Raw genomic sequence first — 8,811 nt, 5'->3', positions numbered from 1 at the left:
AATAAATATGTCAGTAAGCAGATGTATTTTCTATGACCTTTTAACTTTTATGTTAGCAAGCATGAACCATTTGTAGTTCCAAGGGTTTCAATACAAGTGTTGCCAATATGAACCCTAATTTAACTAACACAGCTTGTATTAAACTAAAAGTGCCCTACAATCAGCACAAGGAATCAAAACATATTGTAGAAAAAAATTTCAAAACGGTGAGAAATACTAGATGCACACGTCCTTAGGCAGGGTCCAACTTGAAATAGCCACAATAATGATCAGCAAGGGGCTGAATGCTGACATGCAAAATGGGGCTTGTTCTCTGAATACTCCAGGAAAGAAGAAATTAGGTAGTGCAAAACTCAAAATTCCCTGAAATTATCATCATGATATGAAGTTAATTTAATGGTTAGGAATTCATGAATAAATTTTTTTATTTTTTTTGACAAGCTAGGAATTCACCCAAAGTTCACATCAAATTTTTCAGAAAATGACAAAAAAAAGAAAAAGAAACAAAACAGTAAAACCTTATACAAACATGAAAATTCAAATGCAACTTTTCACAGGCACAGTCTACAAGTAAAGCAATAAGTACAGTTTCAGAATACAATAAAGCAGAATTCTAATAGAGAACACTGAAAAACTAACCATCTATGTACGAAAAAGAACTCTGAAAAGTTCTCAAGAACACCACTCTCTGGAATTCTGGAACATCTGCAACCATTCTGGATACCATGGGAATTGCCTCATTAGGAAGCAACCATCTGGATGAGGCATCAAGGCAAGATGCCTCCCATCCAGAGAACAAATTGCGGCAACCCCCAAAGGAGAGCCATTGAGGTTGAAAGGGTAAAGTTCTGTCTCATACCATCATCATCACAATATCTTATAGGTGCCAACTTTGAATGAAGCACACAAGAACACCACCATCAGGGAAATATGCCCTTCACTCACCATGGGCAGCCACACACCCAATGTACTGCCCTCCATTCCTCTATTCATAACAGCCGGTGAGTCCTTTATTGTCACACTGGTGAATCGGTATTCAAACCGTCCTGACTCATTGTGAATGAACCTCGGTTGTGAAGGATCCCCACCACCACCAAGCAGACCCCCCACCTGAGGACCCAGGACCCACCCAAAAGATCCATAAGCTGACACCCATTGCAAAATCCAAGACTAAAAGTGTCTGGCCGGTTATAAAACTCCTGAAATTGATTTAGAAGGGGTTGATTAAATTGAATTGACGCAGACCAACCTTTCACAGAATCAAGCACATCAGCATAGCTAAAACCTCCAACAAGCACAACTCCATGAAATTCATGCAGTTATATGGCTCCATTAAGGTCTGGCATTGTAACATCCCATGGTTCAAAACCAGACGCATAAAATGCTGCAGCCATTTCTCTGTCCCCATTGTTGCCTTCTCGAATTATACCCACTTTCGGTTTGCAGGCTATGGTCATATACTTTTCACCTGTGAAAGGAGTGAAAGATAATTCCGATGAAGGCTGTGGCAATCTTTCAACTCTTCTTTCTCAAGATCCACACAAGAAGCCAATCTTTGAAACTTGTCCAGCTGAAAACTAGTTTCCTCCCACAAGTCCTTAAGAAAGAGGTACTCCCATTCAAATGCGTTACCCCATCAACCTTTGACTCTAGACCATGGGACTCTTTTGGTTGAATAATAAATTCATTCATTAATCCAAATAAAAAATAAAAAAGGAATTCTATCTCATCTAGTGCAACTAGCATAGATGGGAGACGCATATTATTAAATGTACACGGTCGAACTTGATTACTGAATCTAATTAACTATTTGTTTGCAGCAATTTAACAGAATTATGGTGCTCAAATCATATTATACCTAGTTCATGTAATATATTGTCCAAGAAAGCAAAAAAATCAAGATTTGTCAAGACAATAAAGCACAATAGAGAGAGAGAGAGAGAGAGAGAGAGAGAGAGAGAGAGAGAGAGAGAGAGAGAGAGGTATTGAATGTGATCAATTAAACAATAAGCGAAGAATGATGATAGATTGATAGTCTTATTATAAGTTTACGTGTCCCCTTGGGATTTGCAGGCACATCACAAATGGGTCATGAATCTTTATAAAGTTATGGCTAACAAAGATTGATTGTAGGTGTTACTGGGAGTGAGAGGGTTACTTACTGACATGAATTCTGAGCAGAGCATCCTCATTAGCTTTTCAAGTGTCATTTTGAGGCATTGGATGATTCAATCAAGCTCAAGACAATTACTCTTCCTTCAATCTTTTGCAGAGTGATTCTTTGTTATCTTCAACAGACAAAGGCAAAAACGTGGGTGGCTTCACCTGAAAATCCCTTTAGCAACTTCTTTCCCCCGGTTGGCCCAATTTGGACAGATCACCTAAAAATTAAATTCAAATAACTGTTTTCGTCAAAAAATTCTCTCAATAACTAAATAAAAGACTATTATTATTTTTAATCTTAAAATGGGAAACTAAAGCTACCATGGAAAAAACGGCATTTCAATATCAATTGTCTTCATCAACTCTGGCACAGAGAAGTCCCAATACTGAAAGGTGCTGTCTGGCAAGGTGGTCCAGTAGAATCTCAAAGCTCTGTTACCGGAAACCACTATGACAGAGGTGACCAACACTGTATACATAATACATACAGAATGTATAAAAGTATGCAGCAGAAGTTTTAATATTCTATTTCTGCATTCAAATGTCATACACCGGCAATGTCTTAACAAGTTAACAGGCAAAAATAGTATTTAAAGCGTTTTATGCTACCATCCATTTAAGTAAATCACAAATTTGCAAAAATCAATGAAGAAATCAAATAACACATTACCAACTAATATCATCATGAACATCTTACTAATTGAAATAATCATCAGGTCTAACAACAATAATCCAGAAGAAAAAGTGTTGACAACATATGCCAGTTTCAGTACAGCAGAAGTTTCATAATTAAATTTTAGATGAGCACAATCCCATTCAAAGCAACTCACTTCCTCAGTTCCAGCAGTAAGCAAAGATGTCTCAGCTACTATATCACCATCACATGGCACAATAAGTTGGGCCCTTCGTCAAAAGGTCTGTTGAACTCCAAACTTCTCAATGAGTAAAAATAGTGTCATTACGTCTAGGTGGTCTATCAGGAATTGAACCCGGCTTGAACTTTGAGGCTTCATGTTTTGCCAGTTCAGGAGGAACATGACTATTACTCTGAATGAGCATCTGCTTGATATCATAGAAGACATCAGTGTCGTGCATAGTCAGGAATGAAGTGGCCACACCAGTCTTCCCTGCACGGCCAGTACGTCCAATACGATGCGTGTATGTTTCAATATTTGAAGGCATATCATAATTAATGACATAAGCCACATCAGGTATATCAATCCCACGTCCTGCAACATCCGTTGCAACAAGGACATTATATCTCTTGGTCCGAAAACCTTCGAGGCTAATTTCTCTCTGCTCCTGCGACTTCCCCCCATGCAAAGTGGTCACACGATACCCATGCTTATCCAAACTCTTGGCAACATAATCTGCATTCTTCTTGGTGTTGACAAATACAATAGCAGTCTTATCACCAAGTTCGTCAAGCAATCTCTTTAACCTCTCAAACTTCTCCGATTCCTTGGTCATGATCACATTCTGGGTGATCAAATCGGTCGTCTTTCCAGCTGTGCCAATTGTGACCACAACAGGATTCCTCAAGTACTTCCTGGCAAGTCGCTCCACAGCAGGAGGCATGGTGGCACTGAACATATAAGTGGTTCGGTAGATCTTCTTCTCATCAAGCTCTTCATCCTCATTCTCAGGTTTGAAATTGCTGGAAGGCATTGCATCCAAGACGCCAATAACCTGGGGCTCAAATCCCATATCAATCATCCTATCAGCCTCATCAAGAACAACATAATTGCACTGGTTAAGAACAGCATAGCGCCTCTCCAAGCAATCAATCAAACGCCCCGGAGTGGCAATAACAACCTCACAACCTTGCCTAATTCTAAACCCCTGCTCTTCAATCGACTGCCCACCAACAATGGAAACCACTTTGATACCCAAGTAATGCGCAAACTTCACAGTCTCCTCCTCAATCTGCTGAGCAAGCTCACGAGTAGGCGCCATAACAACGGCATAAGGCCCCTCAGCCTCATTCTCCTCACTAATGGGAGGCAGCCTCGAAATGTAAGTCAACATAGGAAGAACAAAGGCAGCAGTCTTACCAGAACCCGTCTCGGCAATGCCAATGACGTCCCGCTGTTGCAACCCGAGCGGAATGGCTGCCATCTGAATGGGAGAGGGTTTCTTGTACCCAGCTCTGTCCACAGCCTTGAGCAGCTCCGCACTCAACCTACTCTCGGCCCAGCTCCTCATAGGGCGAGGAATCCTAGATCCTTTGTAGGAAATATTGAAGTCCTCACGGAAAATCCGCCAATCCCTCTCAGTCATCTCCTCCAGCTTCTTATCAGTCCAATGGCGATCAACCCTCATGTCGAAAGTGTCGTACATATCCGCAGCCTCCTCCTTGAGCTTCTGGGCTGCAGCCTCCTCGGGCTTCTCCTCCACGCCTTCCTTCTTCCGAATCTCGTCCCGCAGCTCCCTCTCCTGCTTAACAGCAAGCTTCTTCTGCTCTCTCCGGTCCATCCCGGCACGAAACCCTCTCCCAAACAAGAGTTGAGCCTCATGAGGGTTTTGGTACAACGAATTCATATCTCGAGAAGTGTCCTCAGTGTTCTCCCAATCGAAAGAGAACCGGAACTTCTCGCTGGGTTTAATAACACGCTTCTTGGGCTTCTTCGATCCCAGATACTGTTCTTTAATGGCTTCGAGCTCTTTGTCACGCTCGCGCTCCGCTAATTTGTCCAAGCGGGCGCGCTCTCGAGCCTTGGCCTCCTCTTCCCGTTCCCTCTCACGGTCGCGGTCACGGTTCCGCCTCTCCGATTCCCGCTCTCGGTCTCGGTCTCGATCTCGGGAATATCGGTCCCTGTCCCTGTCCCGGTCCCGGTCCCGGTCCCTATCTCGGTCTCGGTCCCTGTCCGAATTGGTGGCGGTGTGTGGCGCCGAGTCGGAGGAAGGGCGGACATGGGAGAGATTGGAGAGGATTTCGTGTTGGTGCCGTTTGTGTTCGTCGGTTTGTTCTTGGCGGCGTTGGAGGGCCAACTGCTCGCGTTGGGCTTTGGTCAAGAAAACTGGTTTCTTCGGCGGCAAAGAGGAAGAGGCGGCGGCCATTGAAACGCCATCCGATGTGCGTTTCATTCCAGAGAGGCGACGATGGGTGAGAGCGGGATGATGGGTGAGAGCGGAGTGAGGTGATATTTGGGTTTCTAGGTTTCGAGACTGACTGGGGTCCGGGGAGATTTTTGTGTCTTGGATTTATCCAAACTTTGATTTTAATGAATTTTAAAAGTTAATCTTCAACTTAAATTTTAGGCATAAATTCAATTTAGATACATAACTATATAAGCTATTTCAACGGAGTTCATAAATTTTAAAATATTTCAAATACACACCCGATCTATTATCTAAATTGAAAAATGAATTTCTGTCCATTGATTTGTTGAAAGATCAGTTAAATGACAGCTTGTCTTTTACTAACCGGGATTATTTGACGACGTGGTGCTATCTCAGCAAACATTTCTCACCAAATGAGCGATACAGGCCCACAATTTAATAATAATAGAGAGAGAGTTTGTGGACCCGTGTCAGGGGTTAGGTAGACTTGTGTTGCTCATTTGCCGCCAAATGAGCAACACAAGTCTACCTAACCCCTGACACGGGTCCACAAACTCATCATCTCTTTCTTGCTCGTTGAACACAAGTGAGAGATTTATATTCGAATTTGGGGGAAAATGTGATGTTTTTGGGAGACTAAATGGTTATGAGAGCGTTCAACGAGCGAGAAAGAGGTGATGGGTATGTGGGCCCGTATCAAGTGGACATATGTTGCTCATTTGGCGGGAAATGTATACTGAGTTGGTGCCATGTCGCCAATTAATCCCCGTTAGCAAAAGCCAAGCTGACATTTAACTGATCTCTCAATAAATTGATGGATAAAATTTCATTTTTCAATTTACATAATAAATCAGGTGTATATTTGAAATATTTGAAAGTTCGTAGACCCCATTGAAATATCATATATAATTATGTGTCTAAATTGAATTTATGTCTAAATTTTAACAGATTCTAATTACGCAACTTCTTTACCTAAGTTGTATGCTCACTTTCTCTCTCAAATCAAATCATGACATAGATTTAAAAAATTAACCCTAAATTAATATATTATATATTTAATTTTTTTTTTTACACAAAACACTCTCTCTCACATTTTCTCTCTCTCTCTCTCTCTCTCTCTCTCTCTCTTATGTGTTCTCTCTCGCCCCCGACTCACCTCTCTCCTCTCGCCTCTCTCATCTCTCTCGATCTCCCCTGCTGCCGCCAACTCCCAAAACCCAGCCCCTCTCACCTCTCTCATCTCTTTGCCTCCAGCAACTACAGCCCCCAGCCAATATCCCCAAAATCCCACCCTCAGTCTCCTCCCATCGAAACCCCCCAACTGATGTCAGCCAAGAGTTTAATTAGTCCTAACTCCTAACTGAAATTTTGTTGGTCATGTGCAGATAAACAAAAACAAAATTCTTGATCTTGTGCAATGTGCATAAATGGCTTATGCTGATCTGCTACAGTGATACAGATTGTAACCATCAGATTTGAAAGAGCAAAAGGACTCAAAAATCATAATCCATTAATATTCCTACAGTACTATGCAGTTACTCCATGTGGGTCCTTCCCACTAGAATCATATCCAGCAATTAAATTCAAACTGACTAGAAAATCCCTTCGGTGGGAGAAGGCTGGGGATGGGATTTTGGGGATATTAGGGGTTGCTAGAGGCAGAGAGAGAAATGCAGAGAGGTGAGAGAGATGAGAGAGGTGAGAGAGATGAGAGAGGTGAGAAGGGCTGGGTTTTGGGGGGTGGCGGCGGCTGAGGAGATCGAGAGAGATAAGAGAGGCGAGAGGTGAGTCGGGGAGAGAGAGAGAGAGAGGAGAAAGAGAGAATGAGAGAGAGAAAAAGGAGAATGAGAGTTTTGTGTAAAAAAAACTAAATATACTATATGTTAACTCATGGTTAATTTTTTATACATATGTCATAATTTGAGAAGGGAGGTGAGCATACACTCTAATTAAATGAGATGAGCAAAACTGCTCTCATAAAATTCAAGTGTCTTGAAAAACTTAGGGGTGGGCACCAATCGGGCTGGGTCGGGTTAAGGCCCAACCCGCCAGATGGGCCGCACATGTCGGAGTAGGAAAAGCCCAACCCATACAAGCCGCGCAAAGTTTGGGTTCGTCGGGTTCGGGCCTATTAGGCTAAAGAGCCGGTTTGGTCGAATGCGGCCCAACCCAGAATAAAATGATTTGTTGTGGGCTTGTTTGTTTTTGGGCCCAATTAAGCACAAAAATAGTATTTCTCAATCACTTTTAACAAAAAAAAATTAAAAACTAACAAAGTTAACAAACAATGTATAATCTATTATTCCATCACAAATTCACAATCTAGGATTCCATCATTCCACACCTAGTTCAAACTTTTCAAATCAATACTCAAATCTAACAAGTAACAAATTCAAACCCAACACCAACAATAATAACAAAATAAGAAATTCAAATCCATTATTCCATTACATACCAAACACAAAATAACAAAATAACAATTGAACAATTCACAAGTAAACAACCACTCAACCAGGCAGCACTCAACATGGTAGGCACTGACAGGTAGCAACAACACTCAACAATAGCACTTAGCAGGCACAAGCAGCATTGCAGCAACGTACACTTAGGTTGTTGATGTTATTCCGGAGACACAAAATTCTACAAGACAGAAAATTAAAGTAAATGAATATAATTGAAAATAACATAATATGGTTGAATTTGAAGTAAAAATGCAATAGAAATCAGTTTAGAGGTTATCTTACCTTGCTCCACAGCTTCACAAAACTCCAATTCTGAAATTATAGGTTCATTGAATTGGTTCATAGGGACCGATCTCAACCAATTATGTGTGCATATTAGGGCTTCTACCATCCTAGAAGATAGAGAGCTCCTGTATGGATCAATCACTCTCCCTCAAGTGCTAAAGCAAGACTCGGAAGCCACTGTTGAAATGGGTGTGAGCTCGGTTGCTTTAGAAACATCAAATACCTTCTTGAAACAATATGTCAATCCACCTAGTTTGTACCTTGGGTCTAGAACATATGCAATTAACAATAACTCATGGATTTCATAAGTGATAGATGTTAAGTGTAAATATAGGGGGTGTAAGTATAAATAACTCTAGATTTTAATGGATTTGGATAGATTTTTAAGGGATGTATGTTTCATATATAAAATATAATTTCCAATCTTTAAAAAGGAATTATAATAAGATATAATTTCCTATCTTTAAAATATAATTTCCAATATTTAATATGATATATAAAACTTAATTCGGGTCTTACTCTATTGCCCTACGGACGGACCACAGTTGTTGCTTTCTTTCTAAGTCTTTCTAAATTTTTCAATCTTAATTATCCTCATTTTCTCCCTAAAAATGGCTCTCATACAAGAACTAACCCACGATATAATAAAATATTTAGAATGGAATAAAGTGGTTAATTATTTAGAAAGATTAATTATATAACATGCTATATAATTAATCACTACTTTGATAATAAAATAAAATAAATGAAAATAAGTCTTGAAATAACACTTGAAATATTAAAACTAGAAATAGAATAAGATCAAGAATATAACTGTTGAACATAAAATTGGAATGTG

At 40.5% G+C, this 8,811-nt stretch overlaps 1 pseudogene across 4 annotated transcripts; it reads right to left on the bottom strand.

Annotated features, from left to right (window-relative positions):
• Positions 1 to 560: 560 nt before the first annotated feature.
• Positions 561 to 5,351, bottom strand: LOC147292063 (DEAD-box ATP-dependent RNA helicase 21 pseudogene; annotated as a pseudogene). 4 transcript variants are annotated; one of them, XR_015121374.1, is made up of 4 exons: positions 2,994 to 5,351; positions 2,485 to 2,632; positions 2,163 to 2,381; positions 568 to 1,199 (listed from the first exon to the last, which is right to left on the bottom strand). The product of XR_015121374.1 is annotated as a DEAD-box ATP-dependent RNA helicase 21 pseudogene, transcript variant X3 (transcript). The 4 variants fall into 4 exon arrangements; XR_015121373.1 differs by having other exon boundaries at positions 561 to 2,381; XR_015121375.1 differs by lacking the exon at positions 2,485 to 2,632 and having other exon boundaries at positions 562 to 2,381.
• Positions 5,352 to 8,811: the final 3,460 nt, after the last annotated feature.

This window comes from Dryas octopetala, chromosome 3, assembly GCF_963921425.1.
Source record: "Dryas octopetala chromosome 3, drDryOcto1.1, whole genome shotgun sequence".
NCBI classification, from domain to species: domain Eukaryota; kingdom Viridiplantae; phylum Streptophyta; class Magnoliopsida; order Rosales; family Rosaceae; genus Dryas; species Dryas octopetala.
This window is presented reverse-complemented; position numbering and strand designations above follow the sequence as displayed.